This window comes from Ambystoma mexicanum, chromosome 6p, assembly GCF_040938575.1.
Source record: "Ambystoma mexicanum isolate Mex_15411 chromosome 6p, UKY_AmexF1_1, whole genome shotgun sequence".
In the NCBI taxonomy this organism is placed as follows: Eukaryota; Metazoa; Chordata; class Amphibia; order Caudata; family Ambystomatidae; genus Ambystoma; species Ambystoma mexicanum.
The window spans coordinates 383,077,808-383,101,734 of record NC_090935.1 but is presented as its reverse complement, the minus strand read 5'-3'; the positions used below and the strand labels follow the sequence as shown (position 1 = coordinate 383,101,734).

General features: G+C 44.0%; 1 protein-coding gene across 4 annotated transcripts in view; it reads right to left on the bottom strand.

The window, feature by feature from the left end:
• Positions 1-23,927, bottom strand: part of OSMR (oncostatin M receptor) — a 608,749-nt gene that overhangs the window by 441,190 nt on the left and 143,632 nt on the right. For 3 of the 4 annotated variants that reach the window (XM_069627159.1, XM_069627158.1, XM_069627161.1), the window contains one exon: positions 13,907-14,024. The exons of the other annotated variant lie outside the window; for it this stretch is intronic. The gene's annotated coding sequence lies outside the window, so the exon portion shown is untranslated. The remainder of the gene's footprint in view (positions 1-13,906; positions 14,025-23,927) is intronic. 4 annotated transcript variants of the gene reach the window in all.

The following is a 23,927-nucleotide window of genomic DNA, read 5'->3' as shown; positions in this document are numbered from 1 at the left end:
AAAGTGTATGATGATGAAAAGAGTATGCCATGTGTAGTGAAATATTTGTATACTTCGGATGAGTGTGCATCTTTCTGGGCTATGTTGTTTCTATGGCATTGGATATACACGGTTTCTGATGGATTATAACATGTCATACCTGGTAGAGCCATCAGAGTCTACCAAGTGAACCCCAGATTGTGGGGAAGGTTCATTCTCGGATAAAGAGAATGGGTTCATTTGGGGGCCTGGGAACCAACAGAGAAGGTGTGGATGAAGGGAGGTACGGGAAGAGAAGAAGGAAGGGTATGGAGGGGGTTAAGCACACAAGCGTTGACCCCCCCTTAGCCCCAGAGAAAGTGAACATAGATTACTATTTTGGAGAGTTAGCCACTTAAGCTGTATCTCCCATAGCTTTTCATGAAAAAAGCTGGGCTGGAAAGAACCATTTAAACGAAGCAGCTGTAGAGGTATAGATTACATAGAAATGGTAGAAGGCATCGAAACCCAGTATACTCTGCATTTACACATCTGGTGTGTAGCTGAATAGAACTACCCAAGAAAATGTAATGATGGTGGCTTCCAACCACAGTACAGAGCGTCAACGGGCAAGAAGGTCCACGTTGATCACGTAACAAGAAGCCAAGAGCAACTCGGGCCTGCAAAGTTTCCCCTGCGAATAAGATAACCCGGCAGGAGAAGTGCAGGGGGAATACGGACCATGGAGGTGTGATATGCATTCCGGTGTTTGCAGGGCTGTGGTGGCTTGTCTCAGTTCCTCTCTGGAATCTGGCACACTGAAGCTGGTGCTTTCTTGCTCGCAGACGGGCTGAAATTAAAGACAAATACTGGCGAGCATTTCAACTTGGAGACAAGCGTCTGCAAAGACACACAGCCGCTCGGGGGCAGGAATTTGTGTCCCATTGACTGGGTTTTCCCCCATATCTAGGGCTGGCTCTAGATTCCACCCTGCACCTCCCATGGAGAGTGCTTAACCCCCGTTGACCAGGCCAAAAATGTGACAATGAAGAGGTTGTTAAAGGTGATGGGGCAATTTAAGATACAAGTCGGGAAAAATGTTGAGGAAGCGGATATGTTTGGGCAGGGCACTAATTTTCAGGCATGCATAATTCTAGACTTTCTTTTGAAATGAGAGAAGAACATGGTGTGTAGAATTGTGGACCTTCAGATGGAAGGGCTGGAAAACCCCGAAAAGATCGGAAGAAAATGCTGATTGCGCGTTTACAGCGCATTCGGCATGGACAATCAATTTGAATCCCATAATGCCGAACAAGGGGAGCAGTGGTTGCAGGGATGTCCCCCGATTCCATGACAAGAAACGCGGGGGGAAGGGGAAATAAAGTTAAGAAAACAGGAAAAAAACAGAACCTGCGGTCGAAGTTCCACCCCACAATTGGGAGCGGGAACTGACGTTGCTGGGAAATGGCCGTGGGAAATAAAAGAAGGTAACTGCGCTGTGCAGGGGTGGCGGTGGGGGGAATGCGGGCAAGGGTGATTAATGTGGTAACTATGCGCCACTGTTTTCAGATTGAGATTTTTCCGATTCGACGCTGCCGTGATCACGTAGATCCTGTAGGGCTACTGATTGGATTGGAATTGGTGCTTTGAAGCAACAGAGAGACTGGCTATTACAAAAAAAGGCATTTCCTTAAAATTACAATGTTTATTTCTAATGATTACGTTCGCTTATATCGTACTCCTAATATGAATGTTAAAATTGTTTTACTGAACAAAGTAGATTATCAAAATTTAGAACAACCATAAAGATTATTTTCCACTAGAAGGCTATTTCAAAGTGGACAGTCTGGGAAACTCCTTTAAAATACCCTTAGAAGAATAGGAAAGTGCCAAATAGCAGCAATAAGGGTTCCTGGCTGCTTTGCATAAAATCAAAGCACATTTTGCTACTGTAAGAGTGATAACAGATCTTTACATTTTTCAAAATACATCTTTGATAAGAGTTTTATGCATGAATCACCAAGTATATAATGGACACTGGCCTTGGTACTTATTTAATTTTTCACAACACTCACCCTAACAGTAATACTCATAGATACACACCCATTTGCAAAGATCAGGTTTTGGTTGTGTGGATACAATGACTGACATCTGTTGCTCAATTGGAGTCTGAGGGTTTTCTGTTTCTGAGTCCAGAATGGGCTGGATCTCAAGGTAAGGTGTCTCCAATGCACAGAAATCTTTTGTTTTGTATATGATACTTGTCAAATATAAAGAACTAGATTCACAAAACATGTGCTGGGTGTGAGTGACTTTATGCCCGCAAATTAGGGCTGGGCAATTTGTGCCGGAATCATAAACAGAAAATCAAGCTATAAGTGACTAGGCAAACAGAAAATATGCATCCGTTCAATTTGTGCCTTTGCTTCTGATTGGATCCGTCCAGCTACTAAAACTCATCTTGCCTACAATAATCTATTCCGGTCTCCTTTAATTTTCCTAAATATAGTAAATGAGCTGGGAATGATTATTAACGTATTAACTAATTCATCGAAACCCGTTCAATATAGCATTGCTTATACAACCATTACACATTGCACTATACCACCAATTTTTAAAGTGCAAACGCGGGTTTTAGTTCCAGGTGAAGGGTGCAGCCATGGCCACCATCACATAACCTAGTGCCTAGAAATGTCTACGAAGGTAACTGGCTTTTTCTTCCCCACAGGGGATCAGATGACACAATGGCATCAAAGATAAATTCCTTCTACGCTAAAGATATGTATAAACGTACCACTTCGGTGGGTAACTGCTGCAGGCACTCTAGAATGCAGCTATGACTATGAAAAATTCAGTCTAGCTGGTCACATAGCCGCTTGGCACTGAAACACCAGACTTGCCTCAACACCTCTGCCAATAGAATACAGCGACACCCTATGACAAATTAATTCAGTTTAGCTGGACACACATCGAGTCTCCTGCACCAGCGCTCTGTCGTGACCTCCCTCAGCACCCGCCCACGTGCCTGACCTCTTGGGTTGCTTACTGGATCCTAGCCAGCCCTCCTAAAACCTAATCCAGGCAAATGAACACACACATCTTAAGCTTCCCCTCTTCTTTTGTTTATGTGATGTAATAATGTACATTCACCTCTTGTTCTTTATTTTGTCCTGCTTTATTCTGGACACTGGTCTTTCCACCGATTGACGAATGCGGACTTCGGTGTTATACTGAATCATTCCAAGTGGAGAATTTCTCTTTGTATTATGCTGCAATCCTGTTATCCATGTGCTTTCTTAGTTAACCCCTCATGTCAGCGTTTTCTGTTTACTTTTAGGGATAACTGCTGAACATTTTTATATTCGATTATTGACTGGATTTCTTACTATTGGAACCGTTCAAATTTAAGATTCCAGTAATTTGATGGACTCTCAAAGCACCATTTGCTATACCTTTAGATCAGTGTCCTTGCTGGCATCTCTGGTGGTGGAGAGAGGAGAGGGGGGGGGGGTTAGAGATGTCTGGTGGGGCCCAGACTGTTTTCATATAAATGAAATGCAGACATTCTACTGCTTATGTTCTTTATTAAAATCAGTCACCTTAATACTTTTTTAAAGAGCCTGCTCCTCCTCCCCCAGACATCAATTGGGCCTCCTAAGAGGGCCAATTCCAAGGTGAGCGGACTCAGACTCAATATATGTACTCAATGAAGGGTAAGGGAGTGGGGGTTGGTGGCTCGGTATGAAATGTTTTTAATACCGCTGCTGCCGATTGACGTTTTGATAATTAAATAGGTTTGAAATTGGAGACCACTTAAATCGGTCTACGCTTGCAATTTGTTTTTAATTTCACTAATATTTAGTTTTTTACCCTTTGTAGTGGTGCATTACTAGTCGGTATGCACCCTTACTATATACTGTCTAATCTCTATTGTTCACTCTGCGTGTGCAATTTGCAGATGATCACAACAAGAATTTGAACCCATCAAATTTTCACATAGAAATTGATTCCCCTGTGAATTGTCCTGCAGTGATTATCCTGGGTAAAATATGGGGATATGCCTCAAAAATATAGAAGATAAGTGAAATAGATGGTCTTTGCTTTGTAAAGGCTTCTCTGATTCTTGACAGTTGTGAGTCTCTAGGGAGTTCAACAGCCCAACTGTTGCAAGCTCTTCAAACTAAAACAGTTGGTCAATTTAGGTTTCATCCATGTGGAGGGGAAACCTAAGATATTCCAAATCAAAATGGGTTTTTGGCAGGGGTTGTGCTAGCTCACACCCTCTTCAAAAAACATTTTCAGATTGTGGGTACAGATGCACCATGATTGAGAAAAGTAAGATGCTCTCCAATTCACTTTGTTGATTTAATTTGTATTATTTTATTCATCGTGTTTCCATAATTTTCCATCACCATCGGAGTATCAGGGTTAATAGAACACCCACCGAAAAAAAACAAACAGGAAAGAAATTCAAAATAAAAGATAGATAAAAAAGGAAACAATATTACAAGCTATTCAGATATTGATAAAACAACACAAATTGTCATCTACAATGACTAAACTAGATTTGAAAAAATAAATGTAAACACATTGGTTTTAATGGGTTCTCTAAATGCTAATAGTGTAGGCAAAGGCATGATCTCCTCTGGCAGACTTCCATAACCAAGACCCTGCTGCAGACAAAGCCAGTCAGTTTTTCAGATCTACATCTGGCAGTGGCCAACCCCAAGAAGTCGTTGCTGCTCATCCATCTGCCACACGTTTTGTAGCCACGTAGGTCACAGTAGCTAATACAAGTTGCTTGTAAACTGTATACAAAAAGCAAATGGAAACCAGCGAACGTCAAAAAGATGTGCACACCCATTACCAAATGTGCGGCAACATGTAAGCTCAGATTTCACAACAAACTGATGCTTGAATACCAGTAAAAAAAAAAACATTAAAACAGTTTCTTATATTGCGCTTCATGCCAGCCTCCAAGCGCAGTAGCAGGACTGGGTACTGAACCTGTGCAACTCATTGTAGTTTGGTTTAAGACCAGAGTGTGTCCACCTGAGCTATCCTTCTCAGTAAGAAGAGCATCACTACCTAAAAACCTTGAAATGACCTATGCCTGTATGATGGGCATAAAATCAGAAGATGCCACCAAACATTTAGTACATTTTAGTAATGACGACAAGAAAAAAAGCAGGATTGGGTCACCCTTGAGACCTGGGGTAGACATTTAAAGGATCCCCCCAAAAAACAGAGAGGAAACAGACTGAAACAATTAGTAACATACTTAAAGAAGATAAAGGTAACTTAAATTGGCTGAGGCAAGATTAGGAAGAGGATGAAATCTGCAAAAACTATTGGTTTTGTACAGGAGGGCGGAGCGGCCTCTGAACGGGCCCATGAGATTCAGAGCTCGCCCTCAGGTACCTTAAGACGAGATAGCTGCACCTTGAGGAGGATGGGGGTGCAGGATTCACTTACTCCAACACCAATCAATAAGGACAAGTCAATGGTTTGGCAAAGGGAAGTCCGTTTAATGACAAGTACGACAAGTACAAAACGGGGAAGCAAATGGAAATCAGCAGTGATGCGATCGCCCGTTTCGCTTCAACTTCCAAATTCTATGTCCATTACATCATTATTCGCAACATTTCGTCTTTGTTTATCACCTTTTTGGTTGTCATTTCCTTCATCTGAACGTTTGTCCGGGCCATTGTGTCGACACCATTCACCTCCAATTAAGGCCCTTTGGGTCTCTTCAGGGACAGTTTGTAGGTATTCTTCAATTCGCGTCAGATGCTGGTACGGTTGTCTCAATGGGTACCATGCTGCCCATGGTTGTCTGGTTATTGGCGCTTCAATAGGTATGCACGTCCTTCTGATGGGTACTGGACAGAGAGCCCCACTGTGGCTCTCTGTTGGTTTATTTGCTCCTTATACGTTACATATCTTGGCGAGTATGCTTCTGGTATCTCAAAATGGGTGGCTGGAGTGCAGGTCATATTTGGGACCTCCTCTACAGTTTAACTAAAGAAAACGTGCACACATTGGGTCATCTACATTACCCAATTAGTCTCAAGCAATAGATTTCCGCCCTGGAGGATACCTATTGATTTAATGGTTGTCACCGGCATGTTAAACAGCATGGCAGACAGGATGTAGCCCAGAGGCACACCAAGAGGCATGGAAACATGCCTCGACTAAGTATGGTCTATCTGAAAACACTGCAACTGCCTTTATAGAAATGATGAATGACACAGGGTGTGCACAGTATCCCTTAGCAACTGGAAAGAATGATCAAAAGTGTTGAATGAACAAATGTGCCAAATGCTGATGATGGATCAAGGAGTGTAGTCAAACAGATAGCACGATCATCAAGTGTACACACGGCATCATAAACTACCTGAATCCTTGCGATTCAGCTATCGATCTTCCTGCTGGACTGAGTGAAACGCTGTAACCAGGCTTCGTTGTAGAAAAAGCAATGCTGTGATTGCACTTATATTAGAAAAAACAGCTGGGTTAATATACTATTTTATTGTAATAATGGCCGCACAGGACACATTTAATAAACTGATGGGATTATTTCAGGAATCCGGGAAGACTTTATTAAAGGACTCTGCCCACCATCATCAAGCTACAAAAATACACAGATGACACACAGCTTTACCTAAAGATCGGTTTCATGAACATCTTTTCATTCAGGCAACTTCTGTCCTTCATTCAAGTCTGGATGTAAATCACCTACCGGAAGCTCAACCCTACAAAGACCAAATTGATTCTTCTGAGAAACCCCACAAACTTGCCCAAGTCCATAAATGTGGTTGACTGATATGAAGCTCGGCGGATTCACACCTCAACTCTCAATAATGAAAAATCCCCTGGCTTTACTAATGACTGTGACCTCTCATTCCAATTACACATCTTCAATAAGGCCAAGTACATGGTACCAGCATGCTCTCTTCTGCAAAGTCAAGCCTTTCATCCCTGTCCAAGATCTGGAATTCTTCCATCATGGACAATGCCAACTCCCTACTTGTAGGACTCCCAGATGCCATCATAGCCTCTCTGAACACCATGCAGCACTCTTCAGCATGCCTCACTACAGGTCTAAGAAAATTCAACCACATCACCTCCATCCTCAAGGAGCTGCTCTGGAAAACCCTTCAAGCATGCATCATCCACAGAGCAGTCACAACCACTGTACTTGGCCGACAAACTCCCCATCTCTGGTGGCTAGCACACTTCTAGAAACCCCAACATCACCATGCTGGAAATAAATAACAGAGGGGGGGAAGCAGGAAAAGGGCATTTTCCTGCTATCCATCCAGTCTCTGGAAACTGTTAAAAATGCAGATAAGATATGCCCTTCCACCCTACACTTCAAGAATGAGCAGAGGACCCTACTTTTCGCAATGTCTTAAGAAAATGTTTGCATTTGGGCTAATTTGCATACCCACAATGCCTTGCTGTTGTGGCTCAGAACTGAAGGTGAACTTCCAGCAATGGCTACAAGGAGCACTTTGGAGTGTGCGACTTGACTCAATTGGATTTTCCCATATATATATATATATATATATGGTTTGTACAACCTTTACAAAAGTAAAACACACAAAGTTTTTATAAAGATTTGTATAAAATATATCAAAACATCACAAATCGATAAAATACACAAGCATCATTTACTGGAATAAAAAATGTGAAAGAATTTTCTTAAAATTCAAACAAACTTAAACAAAAAACAAAAACAGTCAAACACAATGAAGCAAAACGACCACTTAGGCATAATTCCCATAAGTGTTCACAGTCAATGGCATTGTCCCCCTCAAATAAATGTCTACAATACTTAGCATGGTTTACAGTCAATGAATTACAATGAACTAACAAATGCTTAGCGGTTTCGAAAATTGCCACGTTATCACAGAAATGACAATAAGCATTTGCCTAAGTTATCTGCCGATATCTTATCAATATTTCTTTAGTAGGCAACAAGTTCCACCTGAAGCGAGTAAAATCCTCCCTAGAGTTATAATTAGGGAAGATAGCAAGATATGGTGCTAGTCCGCGCATGGCTTATAGACATATACGTGTGAAATGTTTCAATAGTATTACACTCGTCCTGTTTGTATAAGGCATGTTTTTACCACACCGGATTTCATTTGAGGTCTTTACAGTCTTTCCCACACTTTAAGAGGACAGTCTCACATCAGTCCCTAAAACATGATATTGTAGTCCTGGGGGTAAAGGCCAATAAACCTGCAATATCTGCATAAATAGAGTTAAAAACGGCAGATATATTACTTGGGTACAACCAATATACTCTCACTTGCATCGACCTGAGTCCCAATTCATATTAGATTGCGGCCAGTGGCACCACATTCGGAATGCTCAGGTCTTTTATGCCAAATCATGGCTTCCAATGTCTCTAAAAAATCATCCCCTGCCCATGATCTAAGTAGCTCCAGTTCGTTTAAAAAAATGTTGGGACAACTTTACCTTCATAATATTGCTGTAGAGGCAGCATTGAGAATCTGCCACATTTTTTGTTGACTCTGAGATTAGCCAATGAATTTGCTTTGAGAGACAAAATGCCCATGATCTTTATTTTCTGTGGTTGACAAAATAAGGGATAACCTACTTAAGTTAAACCATCAACTGATCCTACGGGTTAATTATTTAAAACTCATTTAAAAGAAACCTTGCTATGTTTTTTCGAGATTTGGAGCACCTTAGTGTTTGCAGGGTTTATTTTCAAAAGATGTGCGTTAGCGAATCCCTGCAAAGCAGACAGCAGTCGCGGTAAACCAGTATGGGTACTATCAAAAAGTAAAAAATCATCGGCGTATGCTAACCAAATATAACTAATATTGATAATTTTAGGTGGAACGAAGGAAACGGGACGCCCATCAGAGACATACAAATTAAAGAGGCAGGGAGCCAATATATATCCCTGCCTCAACTCTGATTTTGTTTCAATTGTGCAGAACGAGCAGACCTTCTCGATTCAAGTGAACCTGAATAACAGAACTGTTATGCAGGCCGATTATAAGTCTCAGGAGCCCATCCGGTATGCCCAATTTAGAATGATTAACCTCATTGAAGGCTGCCGACAGATCGATCGAGGCCACAAACAGTGAGGCGCAAACGGCAGACCAAGAAAGTTCCTGTAGATGTTTCAATATAAAACCATTAATGGAGGTGCTGCGAACTTTTCTGACCCCGGTCTGGCACTTGCTCAAGCGGCCAATGCTAGCAACCCATTCTTCCAGATGGAACAGGAGGGATGCAAAGACCTTGCTGTCTGCGTCTATGATGGAAATTGGACAGTAGTTCTTTGGATCAGTCTTTGCATCTTCTTGTACATGGGATTAACATAGGAACTGTGTCAGCTATCAGGAAATTCCTTAAGCGTTGCAATCTCCTGAAAGAGTATACTTAATATGGCAGCCCATGTGGCCGGATCGCCTTCAAACAATTTATTAAAAAGGTTATACAGCCCAGGGGCCCGCAAGTCACTGCTACGTAATATCACATCTCAGATCCATTCAACTGACACTGCCAATTTCCACTCTGTTATTACCCACAACGGGAGTGGGGGCCACCACCCTGAGGTCAGTTGAGTAGAGTGCCTCAAAGTGGAAAAACACACAATGCCTCGGCCACATCATTTAGGGGAGGCGTACACCGCAACAGCACATGGCTAACCAACATTCATCCTAACGAGGCCAGCAGGAAAACTTCCAGTACATGATCTATAAGACGTGACAATTTAATTCCAAAACCTTGCCTTGATAAGGACCCTATGGGGTCAAAACACGTGTCGGCTGACCACTTGTAAACACCAAATAAAACCACACTGAAGTCAAACTTTTGTGTAGATTCCAATCAATCCAAATAATCAGTGCAAGAAATCCAGGTTCAAAATAGATTCCGATAAAAAAAAAAAAAAGGAGTTGTGGGCAGCGCCTCTACACCACCACTAACCATGCAGCTAGAATCTAACCTTTAACTAAAGCACATAAACAATGTAGTGAAGCACAAAGAGTTTTAGACCTAGTGCCCACTTGTTCTGTGCCCCAGCCGCACAATTGGTCCGCCAGGTAGAGGGGGCGGGCTCCAAAGCCTTCACCACCTCCCAAGATTCGGTAACTTTCTTATTTTAAGAATGGAGAGCATCATTTCCGCATCATATTGCAATAAAACAGAGCAATATTGCTTCACCCAATTTTTGTAACCCTTGTTGATTTGCGTGATCATATGAGCCCCATCAAATGAGCCGAGCCCCAACCTCTTGTTTCTCTCTTTTGGAGCGCATGTCCCTCTCAGCAGCTGCCACTGCCTGATCAAAAGTGTGAACCTTCCCCTTAATGGGCCCAATTTTGGTTTGGCTCGTCACACCAACAAAGTTCCTTGTTAATTCAGCTATGGTTCCCTCAAAAATTACTTAGATTGAAGCAAGCAAGTTTCCAATCATAGGTTTACTAACCCAGCCAAGCGCAGATGAAAATGGCTGATAAGTCCCTCCCTCCACTTCAGTCTTATTCTGCCAGTATTGGTCCCCAAATTCACTAAGGCAATCGTATCTGGCATACTCAAATATGTTTTTTCAATGTTAAGATTACCACAATAATCATACAAAAATACATCTTTGAACATATAATCTAAAAGATAATTATTATGACCATTGTGCCAAGTGGTTCGTGGAGGGATATCACCAGGAAGAGTGCCATTCAACTTTTTTAGACCCATTGAGGATAAGAACAAGAGCGATTTCCCTCCATTCACTGCCATTAATACATGGCTCTCGCACAGGGTTGGAAACACTCGTCCTCTGCAGATAATAAAAAAAATCGCCAGAAACCAGTATTGAATTGTCTGTGTGATTATGGGCCCAGGAGGCAATGTAACTGGGCAGAGCCTCCAAAAAATGATCCAGAGGTTGGAGGCCCTTATGCCAATAGAGATTTAATAGTAAAACCAACCTATCACAGCCTTTTAACCGCAATCTAGCTTCACCCTCAAAGCTCCTAAAACAGAATCCCAAACACTGACTACTTTTAGGTGTTTTTCTGACTTAACTGCAGAAAAAAGGCCTCCGGAAGGGCGCGCCATGGCCCATTTTCATGAAGTCTCTGCACAGACAACAACCCCGTCCACGTTAGGACAACTCATTAGTCATGTTTCTTGAAGCATCATCACTTTAAAGGGTCGTAGCTTTGATGCTAATTCTGGGTTGGTTAACAGGTGTATATTACCTCTTGTGTTCCCGGATAACAAAGTTAGGGTCAAGAGGTTGTTAAAGGTTTGATTGTGCGTTCAATCTTTGCTGATTACCCATAAAATGCAAAGGACATACACCCATGACAAGTCTTTCTGGCCCAAATTCAAATCGTTCACCTCTTTTACGAACTTAACTTTCCAGCCATTATGAACTAAGACGATGATGTCATTACGTTCAATCACCAGATCAGTTATAATGAGGCAGGGTGTCTGAATATTCAACAATGTCATAACCCACCTGCCTTAAATGAACACCTTCCTTTAGTATTACGTCATACTCCAGACGAGATCCTATGCCCAAAAATACACAGTCTGTACGTACCGGATCTGGGAAAACAACCCTATCAATATCAGTGGTGTTGATTAATCTTAGATTTGGGACTAACTTGAAGAGTGCTAGTATATTGGATCTGTTCAGACAAACTCCACTGTCTTCCCTACACAGACTTCCCACAACCAACCTATTAACCACTGCCTTGTGACTTGAGTGATCATGATATTTACTTTCCCGTTCTAGACGTTGCTTATAAATCTTTCACTTCAAAACGACTTCTAACATCATGATTGTTAACAGTAGCCGCGGGTCCAGGTTGCTGACCAAAACCCAGCACTATAGGCCTGCGTTTGGGGAATCACGTTGTCGGTTGATGGTACTTATGTATTCACTGGCTCCTTATGTGAATTGAGAGAATGTAGCCCTCCATTGTGGTTAAGTAAGTTGTTAGCTAAGCCTTGGCACAGGTCACTGCCTCCTGTAGCACCTCTCAAAACACTAAACACTGTTGGATGCCGACTCATATTCCCAGAACTCATAGACCCACCGCTCACCATAGGTAGAGCAGAAGTCGTAACATTCAGTTTCCTAGAACTCGCCATACCCACAGTTTCACCTATAAATGATTTTGGCCAGTCTCAATAGCCTGAGAACAACCGGCCTTGACAAGAAGCACAGGAAACATGGCCAAACAAGACCATTTAATATACTTAACTTCGATACCCATCTCACAGGCTGGTTGCACTGCCATATAATGAACACACTGTTTCTCTATTATCAAGACAGAATTAGTTCATTCCTCGCAGTCCTTTACATCATCAAGAACAGTATTACTAGTCTGATTGACCAATATCAATGTTGTTTCAACTGATTGTAGTGCTGTACATCTATTCAATCCTAGGTTTCGCTCATCCTGCAGGTTTAGCAACTCTGGTATACTGAGGTTCCATATGAATTTCCTAGATGACTTCCCGCTCCCATGTTTACGCATCGAATTATTGGTTTTCTTCTACATAGTTACGTACTTTTTAGGGTCATGAATCAAAATATTTGAGACATGATGTATTAGGAAGACAAAACTCAGGGACTACAGTTGGATTGATGTTGAGCAAACCATCATTCGGATCGCTAGTACGACTCTCCGAAAATAGCGGCCAGGGTTCATAGCACACTTATCAACAGTCTTGTCCCCCGTCTGCAAATTACAATCAAGCATAACATTGGGCACCATTGCAGCCCCACCATAAAGGCTAGATATCACATGAGAGGTATCTGGTAAACCACAAGTGCCGCCGTAGCCTGTGTCAAGGGTACCTCATCGGGTGTAGCTGAGCCATCATTTGTAAAAACAGCTTTACTACCATAGGTTTCCAACTTTACGTTGATTTCAGACAGATTCAATGTATGTGCTCGGACTTAGTCCCTTATATTATCATAAAGATCAACAAAAGCACTGAGGATAGAGTTCAACGCAGCTATAGTAGAAGACGTGAGCCAAATCCTCTCGTCCATTTCCGGCAATGTATGGTGCAGTTGAACAGGACTCTGGTCTTTTCTACTATTTCAGCTGTCAGGAAAGATCAAAGTATGCCTTGATAATAGATCGGTTAATGCAGTCGCAGTACCTCGGGAGGAGATGTTAACAGCGTGATCCTTACAAATTGGAGGGACGGGAGTCCCCATCAAATGACAAAAACCACCACCAACCCCTCTCCAGGACCAACACCGTCCTCCACAGCCACAACACCTGTGGCCAGTACATTTGTGCTCAAATCCATCAGGCTTTGGTCATTAATATTCGAAACGTTCACCAAACCAGGGGCATTTCACACTTTGGAAGATATTATCTTGGTGCTCATGCCAGAGCGAGGGAAGAAGTCTGTTATTCTTTGACCCGCAATGGGTGTGGGGGACCAGGATAAATGTTTGTTTTTGCTCCAGCCTTGACCCCCACTGGTCTTGTGACTGCAACTGCAAAATGCTGACGACTACCCTCAGCGACCAAAGAAGTCAACCTGCACTCCATGTGCGGTGATGCCGGTTTCAGGATCTCCAAAGTGTTTTCAGGGGCCGGTACAGCTGGAAATCTAGTTGGACTCTAGTTGAAACATCCAAGGCGCTCTCAGGCTCAGCTCTCAGGCACACAAACATTATACCTTTGCGTGGGACGACTTGTGTAAGTGGAATGTGCTTTCTGGACTATGTTGCAGTACATTTACTTTTTCCACGAAAAGCCGGCCAGGCCAACTCAGCCTTTCATCCTTACGAGGTCGATAAATGAGTACCAACTGTGTTTCGGTGATATTGTATGCAAATCTGCTCTATGTAAAAGTGCATTGGCAAAAGCACTATATAAATAACACATCATCATCATTACAGAGACATGAGAAAAATACATACAAATTGTTAGTTTTCTTCCAATTCGTGGTGAAGATTTTCTTGTCGAGGAGACCCCTTTCTCACAATGTGATTGGCTACCACGATTGTTCAGAAATCTCTGGCCTGTTCTTGGTTTTAGCTGTGAAAATGGATTATAAATATGTTCAGAAATTAAATGTATACCTATCTTGTGACAATCTTACAGTTCCATTGGAAATTTACAAATGACCCCCAACCTTTAACACCAGACTGCTCCATACAGAATTGATTTGTGCACACACTTGCCACTGTGTTGCTCCAAATGCTTTGTGCCTTCATTGGCAAAACAAAGACACTGATACGAACAGGTTGGCCTGCGGTTGCCAGTGAATCGGAGACAAACTGTCCGACTGGCCATAACACATACACATAAGAAGAGGCGGATTTAGCACTCGGATGACAGACAAAAGGCGAGTGGGCCCTGCCTCTTCATATCAGCCATAACACACACACCCTCATCCCTCCTTGCTGGCAGTCAGGTACATTGAAATAACAAAGAACAGTCAATCTTAGTACTTGCTCACAGGGCATGGCTAAACATTTGTCAGGACTTGTGGGGGCCAATGTCAATATGACGGGGCCCCCCTTGCCAACACTGGCGGTGGGTGGACACACTCTGTGACCCCCTTTAGTTGCTTAAATAAGAAAGGATACAAAGGACTGCTCTTAAATCTCATGAGGCGGGCAGCCGGAGGGGCGCTTGTAAGAGGATTCAATTCAGCACTACAGCCAAGTCAACGCCTAGTCTAGAATACTGAATGAAAACCCTTATTGATATATCTTTATGTCCAGTTCATGCGTTCTGGATGACTACCCCTATATAACACCCCTCTCTCAGAATCCCCCTGACCCCACTGAGCCAAGAAGTAGTTCTGTTTTGCAAGTTAGAAGGTTTATTTGAGAAGTAAAGCAATATATATCCATCACACTTTATAATAAATTAGTAATTGAATATCACACTTAATCTGAGATGATAAAGATTAACAACGGAGAATCTGGCACTAGCACACTTCTTGATAATCACTAAGGAGTTGACATGAAATGGATAAGATAGCAACAATACTTTTATGGTTTCAAATGGATGCAATGTGGAATGAAATGCAGTAAAGAAAATAACTTGATAGGATTTCAGCAAAGACAACGTAATCACTTTCTTGGACAATTCACCCCCCCCCTTTTATGCAATGCAAGGAAATGGAAGGAAGGCACACAGTTCTCGGAAATGCAATTCAAATGTAATTCAGTTCACCCAGCAACTTAGACTACAGAAGTTGAAAACACAGGCCCAAATGCTTTTAAATGTGCTGGCAATGTAGAAAAAAAATATGCTAAAATGCTTTTAATTCCCTCTAGGAGGTTCAGGGTGAGTGAAATCAAGTTAATATTAGTCCAGGCTCACTTTAGCAAGGATCTAGGAGTAATTGGTAGGTTAAACGAATTTTTGGCAAATGAAAGCAAGAAGCTTCTGTTTTCACACGTGGAGAAATTTGCAAATCGCGGCAAAATTCGCGAATGCGTTTTTCACGATTGCGGCAAAACTATAGGGGGTAGGAATGCGGTTCTAGGTTCGTAGGAAAGCCACGATTCTCAGCTTTCAGAGGAAAGTTACTGCAAGTCTCTATCACAAACGGTCACGGAGATATGAGCGATTAAATAAAGGTCGTTTTTCAGATTTGAAATTTTAAAGTTCACAAAGACAAGTGCAGCTTGCAACTAGAAAATGACAGGTGACCGCTTTACTCAAGTTAAAATAGCTTGCATTAGATTATTTTAACTAAGAGATTGGGTTCTGCACAGTTTTGCTATGTACTCACAATATATTTAGAAATATGCCTTCCCACGGATCTGGTCAGGTTTTGGACTGGACTCCGGTTCAGCTCTCTCTGGTTTTGGATACTGCTCTGCTTTCTCTGGGTCTTTCTGCACAGCTTTCTCTGGAGATTGGATAGATTTGAAGTCTCTATGTCTGCTCTCTGAAGGTTGATGGAGGTAAAGTATGGATTTTCCCGGCAGAGCGTCCCGCAGCAAATGGATTTGAAGGTCCCTATCTGTCCTGTCTCTCTGCTTTTATGTGTTTTGAAAATGGGTGTGTGTGAGCAGCATCACTAGCCAGCCCCTCTCCACTTATCATTGGCCAAGCTTTCATTTCTCCCCTGATTGGGGGAGCTAAGTTGTGTCAGAGTGATGTCATTTTACAGCCTGCAGAGAGTCCACTCCTCCTGTCAACTTGCACACAAATCTAGATTTGAACCAAATACATATTTGCAGAGGTACATATTGTTTTAAAATCATATGCACCCATCATGCATTACAGGAGGTATACCCTGTCCAAATCTACTCTTGCAGAAATGGCAATATTTTGCACTTTTTAACTGGTTTGCAATACCGGACATTACCCCAAATTTACACACATGTGCGCAAGGAGTATGGACATTAGTTGATGAAGTGTCAGATTTTTCACATGCACACATTTTGAGTAATATCCTCTTTTCCGCTAAAACTCCCCTGAACAGACCACCGGTTCTAAAAACCTCAACATGTGGGCAGAAAAATCACAAGAATTATGGTATCATTTATAAAATGTTCACATGTCCGTACTATGAGTTATTCATCTTTTTAGAGTTATGTTCTGGCCCCAAAGGGGTGTGGTTTTCCTCAGCACAAGGTTGAATTTCTGGTTTTTCCAGTTCTGCCAAGCCAGCTTGCTCTCACAGGCAGTGCCCCTCCTTTGTCCTTCCAGGAGGAAGCTACATTTACGACATCTGCAATAAACCATCTGCCTGGGTCAGGACAGGGCTTTGTTCAGAGCTCCTGTATTCTGTGGGGGCTCCCCTTAATTCAATTATCAGAGAGATGGCATATCCTTAGTGTGGCCAGCAAAAGGCAGATAGGCCTGGGAACACAGCTGTGACTCAAGTTTCACTCCTGATGGGGGGTAGTTGCCAGGCAAAATTGGAATCTCTTTAAGCCAGTTTTTAGCTACATGTCATTTCTGTTCCCCAGTTTAAGTCAAGACATTTTTTTACATATGCAGCTAGGATGCTGATTCGAAGTTTAAAACTATGACATTTAAACAATTGCAACCTATGTGACACTCAAAGTAGGTCACTCATTTCTTTTAAACATTTAGATTTGTAGTGTCTTTCAGTCCAAAATTACTTAAACTGCTGAAATCCACAGCTCAGCCAGTCTTGTTATAAACCTTCAAGTCACTTCAGAATATAACTTTACATTGGATCCACCTCTCAGTAAGTCTTTCTTTGGCTTGCTTTGGGTTCATTTATTCAGTTTTCTACAAAATCTGGTGGTTTTAAAACGCCGGCTTTTGGATCGTGGTGAGTACTGGTACTGCACCCCATTTTGGGATTTAAGAAAATGAATTCCCAACAGTTATGGGTTTGCTTTTGGCAATCAGCATTGCCATTCCCAATGGTTTCAGACTACTGTGTGGGTAGTCCAATGGTGGTTTTAGGCAGTGTCCTTCTGTGCCCATAACATCGGCAAAAATGAGCGGCAGCCTATTCTTCATGCATTTCCCTGTGCATTTTCTGGGAAGCTCTGGCCATCATGATGTTTTCCATGTCAGTACTGTACAGTTTTGAGGTAGGGCTCGGATGCATGGGTAAATACATCCCACAAGCCCCCCTCTTGCGATGGCCATTCGGTTTCACTGATGGGACTCGCAAGACCTGGGATGTTTCCTCATCTTCTTCCAATAGATGGCACAGTTCAGCATCTTTTCCTCCATCCGGTACTGGTCGATCGGTTCTCCTCGCCAGTCCTGATGGGAAGATTGGGCGGTACCCCGGGCCCGTTGCGTCTCCGCTACCGGTCTCCGGATCGTCCTCCTTGTCCCGTCTCCAGGTTTTCTTTCTCCTAGGACGACAAAGGAAGAGCGGCAATACCTATTCATAGACGTTTTTTCCACCACTGTTGAGATAGTGGGGCAGCATATGCATTTCATCATAACGAAACATTACATTCTCATTTTGAAAAAAGAACAGTATAACTAAGAGACAGTTTCATGCAAATCACAATATTTTAGAGACTAGATGTGGTATGTTTTATGGTTGGAACTGAATTAGTCTGAGACAGTACCCGCTAGGATTCCAGTGGATTCCTCCAGTTGTTGCAGAGTGTGCCTGGGATGGCAACATTTCAACTGGTTTATGTGGACCCACTTGTCTTCCCCCTCTGCCAAACCGCCTTTGGGGATGTGGATTTTGTAGGCCACAGGGGAGATCTTGTCGATGATCTCAAAGGGTCCCTTCCACGTAGGCAAAAATTTCCGCTGTTTTGCCTGGTTTCTTTGGAAGTTGTATAGATGGACCCGGTCCCCCACCTGATATTCCTTCCTGGAAGTCTTCAGGTCATAGTGGGTCTTCATGCTATCAGCTGATCTTTCTAGATTCCGCTGAGCATAAGCAAAAGCATGTTGGAGGTGTTTCCTTAAATTCTCCACATACTCATGAGTTGTGGAGGCATTTATTAGTGTCTGCTCTTGGGTCCTATAGAGCAAATGCTGCGGAAGCACCATCTTGCGCCCAGTCATCAACTCAAATGGTGACATTTTGGTTGCAGATGAAGGGGTAGATCTGATGGCCATTAGGACCAGAGGTAATCGGATATCCCAACTTGGCCCAGAATCTGCCACAAACTTTTTTAAGATGCTCACAATTGTCCGGTTATATCTCTCTACTGCCCCAGAAGAAGCTGGCCTGTAAGCAATATGCAACTTCCTTTTGACCCCCAGTATCTCCCACATCTTTGTCATTACTTCACTGGTGAAGTGGCTACCTCTGTCTGACTCAATCCTTTGAGGTAGACCAAAACGGGAAAAGATATGGTTAATCATCAGGGCAGCTGCGGTTTCTGCCTTGCAATTTGGGGCTGGGAGACATTCTACCCACTTGGTGAACAAGCATGTGACGGTCAACATGTACTTATTCCCCCTAGCAGAGCGAATCACGGGGCCTACAAAGTCGATTTGTAAATCTGACCATGGCAGTGTCATCCCCCGCTTTTGGAGAGGCGCACGGTGTGTGAGGGATGATGGCTGAAATTGTGCAGACACAAGACACCCCTTCAAGTATTGGTCGAGGTCCTGCCCCATGTGTGGCCAGTATGCAACCTCTCTTAAGATTTCCAATGTTGTGTGAAACCCCCTATGACCGGCGGTGGCCGCATCATGGGCGTGACTTAACATCAGGCTTCGGAATGAGGTAGGAACCACCCACTGATCGTGGCCAGCTTTGGATTTCCTTACCAGCAAACCGTCTTGGATTTGGAACATTTTTGGACATTTCATCAACACTCTTAGGTCCTCTTTCCCAGTGTAATCGGTATCCGTCAGGGGAAAGTTCTCAGGGTCCTCAAGGTGCTGGTAAAATTTACCAATTATTGGATCCCCCGTCTGAGCGGTAATTAAATCAGCATCAGGGGTCTCCTTACTCCATTGTGCAATTGAAAGGTCATTGTGAGCATTTGTCTGGGACCTAGTGATAGCAGTGACCTGGATTTTCCCCAACAGGGACTCAATCTCAATTAGATCCCCTTGGATGGCCCCGGTTTTGGCCAGCTGATCAGCTAAGTCATTTCCAGTTTTGTCTGGTCCCTCTACTTTGGAATGACCCTTGATCTTTTTCCAATAGATGGTCATCTCATTCGAGGTGACCAGATCATCAATGTTTTGGATCAACTTCCCATGTTTCAAGGGTTTGTTGTTAGCACATAACATGCCTCTGGTTTTCCAATTAACCAGGTGCTCCACGAACCCGTTCCGTACATAATCCGAATCTGTGATTATGACCAGTTCGTGGAGTTGATGCTGGACAGCAGTGAGGATGGCCTGCTGCACAGCCATCAATTCTGCCACCTGACTACTTCGGGGACCAATTTTGTATCCAGCGGAGGGTTCTGGGGACTCATTCACCCATGCATTCCCTACACCAGTTCTTTCTCCCCGTTGTTGTCAACATGGTACGAGCATCCATCCACATAGACAGTGGGCATTCCCTCACACTTGTCCTCTTCAAAGACTTTGTGTGGGGAATTAAGGTATGCCTCCATGTTGTCCTTGATTTTTAGACTTTCGTCCTCGAGACAGTTTTCTCTGGCACAATCATGCAAGTCAGCCAGACCTTGCGCGAGGGGCCTCTTCTTGTTTTGGCCATATCTGACCTCCACAGGAAAGCCTTGCATTGACAGAATCCAGGAAGTAATTCGGGAATTACTCACATTTCCGGCCCGGATTCTGTCACTTTGGAGATATTGCAGAGGCTGGTGTGGAGTCTCCACTATGATGTGTTCCCCCTGGATAAACGGGCGGTAATTCTTCAGTGCCCACACCGTTGCCAGGAGTGCCTTCTCACAATCGTTGAATTTTTCCTCCACAGAGGATAAAGTTTTGCTCGCATAGGAGATTACTTTATTGACCTTGTCATGCTTTTGGTATAATACTGCCGTCAAGCACGTATTAGAGAACCCTGTCTCCAGGAAGAACTCCTTGTTTCTGACAGGGTAAGCTAGGCAAGGCGCTTGTGAGAGGCTTCTCTTGAGTTGTCTTACTGCCTCGGCTTGTTCTGGACCCCATTCCCACTTGACCCCCCCTTCAGAAGATGAATCAGGGGTCTGGTGATCTCTGCGTAGCCCTCAATGAACTTTCTGCTGTAATTAGTCAGTCCAAGGAGGCTCCTTAGTTCCCGCAGAGTTGTGGGGTCTTTCAGTTTCTGAAGTGCTTCCACTTTCTTTTCCTGGGGACAGAGACCCTGCGGAGTAATCTCATGCCCCAAGAAATTAACACGGGTTCTACACCACTGTGCTTTCTGAAAGGAAAGTTTTGCTCCGGCGGCCCTCAACTGGGTCAGAACATAACGGATCTCCGCTATGTGTTCCTCCACAGATGAACTTTTGATGAGGACATCATCTACATAAGCCAGGTTACCCCTCGCACCCAGGTCGGGCATGGCCTTATGTAGGAAGATGTTGAATTCATTGCCGGAGTTAAGGTATCCGAAGGGAGTCCGGGTCCATGTATACTGCTGGCCCCCAAAGGTAAAAGCCAGCTTGTATTGGTCCTCCCTACTGACAGGCACGGTCCAGTATCCATTGGTCAGGTCTATTGCTGTGAATACCTGTGACCCCTGGCTCTGGGCCAGCCCTTGGTCAATGTAGGGCAGAGGCCATCGGGAAGTATGGACCCGTTTGTTGAGCTCCCTGAGGTCGGCGCAGAGTCTCCACTGGCCGTTTGGCTTCAATATTCCCAGCACCGGATTATTGAAGGTGCTGTGGACTGGACGGATTATTCCCCGGGACTCAAGGTTCTTAATTATTTCAGTAAGGGACTCCATTGATGCGAGAGGCAAGCGATATTGCTTCACAAACACAGGAGTCATGCCAGGGTCCGTGGGGATTGTTGTTGTGTGGATGTCGGTGCGACCACAGTCATATGAGTCTACCGCAAAGAGATCTTGGAAATCCAAGAAAACTTGTTTCAACTTTTGCTTTTGTTCCAGAGTCACACAGGCATCAGCTAGGTTGACTCTCTCTTACACCATCTGCCTGAAGCCTGGAAAGACTTCTGGTTTGGCTATTTCAGCGGCCTCCTCCAGCTGGGTGGAGAAGTCCCTGGTCAGAGTGCTGATTTGGACTGGAGGCTTCAGGTGGGAAAGGCAGCCCTCATGGACCTGGAAAATCACCTCATCCCTCCTGAAGTCACAAGTCACATCTTCCTTACCATAGGGGCAGGAACTGTACACCAGGAAATTCCCCCCATGCCGGGTAAAAATCCTATCTGGTGTTATTGTCCTCACTGTCACTGTCAAAACAGTCCTTGGGGATTGGTCCTAACAGTTCATTTACTAAGTCAATGGAGAAATGTCGGTCATCAACCGCCATTCCAATAATGGTGCCTGCGGCTAGAGTAATACTCTTTAAGTCGCTGTTATCCACCTCTATTGGAATGGTGTCATGTTCTATGTTGACTAATGGAGTTGGGTTTACCCCCAACCCTTGCTGTTGGAGAGAAGCGTTTAGATGTATGTAAGCATCAGGGTTTTTCAACTCTTGTCCCCTTTTAACTTTCACTTCCAGGGAGAATTGTCGGGTCCTTTCTGGGATGGTGACTTCCTCTTTAATCTGAATTTCAACTGCATAAGGTAGCAATTGAGCTGACCTAAATGCTTTTTCTGGATCATCAAAGCCCATGGGATTATCGGCAAATCGGGACCAAGCTTTGAAGTTTATTAGGTCCAAACTAATGGCAAAGCGATTGAGAATGTCACTGCCTAAGTAAAAGGCGGCAGTGACGTCTCGCACGACCCAACAGTTATGGACTATGCTCTTGTTGCCAATGGAGATTTTGAGCATACACCTGCTTGGCAGGAGATGTTTGGAATTAGGTGCTTCCAGGTCCATTTCCCATTTGTCTATCAGTTTGAATGTGGGAATGGCTGGATCTATTGGGAGTTGGCGGAACATGGCTTCGCTGATGAAGCTCTTACCGTTGTTCACACACACTCGAGCGAGAACAGAGTCCTTCCCATCATTTAACTGGACAGGGATGAACAACTGCTCTCCAATTTGCTTAATCTCAGCCAGGCTCTGAGCTGATTTCACATCTTTCTGGACTATAGGAGTGGGAGTTTCTGATTGTGGATTAGTAAAGAATTTCAGGGTGTTTCCTTCCAGTGTGGAATACCACCTTAAACTGGAAGGAAGGTTGATTTTCAGAAATAGAGAGGACCCCCCATCACCAGTCTGTTGTCCTACTGCTATTACTGTCACGTCTGGAATCTGGTTGTTCATGAAGTGAAATTCTACTTGGTCAGATTTTTGTTCAACCATGTGGCAGGTGCCGTTTAAACTAACATGGTTGACACTCTGTTTTAATTTTATTGGTCGGCTAGTCTGGGTCCAGAGGACCTTGTTTACGCAATTTATTAGGGGTGACAACCTTCTCAGGAGGTCATTCCCTAGTAAACAAGGGGTGCCCTCTGGGGTCACAACTATGACCGGGTGTTTCAACTTATGTCGCCCAATTTTTATGTCCAAATCTACCGTCCCCTCAACGGGAATTTCCTTCCCGTCGAAGTTCTGGAGTTGTCCAGGAAGAGAGGTGAGAGGAATACGATAATTCTCTCCCCTTCCTGCATTCAGTTCGTCAAAGGCCCTTCTGGACAGAAGGGTAGCTTGAGATCCAGTGTCCACCAGTGCCAAAATTGTACCCTGCCCCTGTACTTGTACCGGGGCATAATATCTTCCCTCCTTCTCCTCAAGGGGGCACAGATAATGTACATTTTTGGACAACTGGTGGGCTAATCTTCTGGTTTTGGACATCGCTAGCGAAGAGATTTGGGCAGAATTCTGTGGAGAGCCTTGGGAATCTGAAAGAAAAATTTGGCAACTGGAGATCAGAGCCATTGTGGGTTCCCCTGGCTCCGGTTCCGGGCCGCCCCCCCCTTTTTGGAGGCAGTCACCAGGATGGGTTTGAACCAGGGGACTTTCTTGCTGTTGGTTCTGGGATGAGATGGTGGGCGGCGGTAGCTCAGTCTCCACATCTCCCCAGTCTGGATTTGCATCCCTAGGGACCCATTTTTCTTTGGGAGGAGTTCCCCCCTCTCTGAAGGAGAAGATCCTTTTCCCAGGATCCTCTGAGGATCCCTCTCCCTCAAATTGGAAGATCTGTACCTCCTCCTCAAACTGAGTCTGTTTGGGTCTTTTGTTTCTCCTCCCACCCCTCTGCTCCTTAGGAGGCAGACTTTCAGGGGCAGGAGATTTTGTTTCCGGTTCCTGGGTTTCCAGGGGCCGTTTACAAGTGGGGAAGGGAGCTTCCTCCAAGGCTTTACACCCCCCTTCCCCTTGTGCCTCCTCCCTGGGAACCGGTGAGTTATCGGGGTGCTGCCCCCGTCATTGTTCTGGGGCACCAGGTCCAGAGTTGGGTGCGTTCGGCTCCGGCACGCCCATCTGGGGGTTCTGCTGAGCCCTCAGTATGTGACCCAGATCC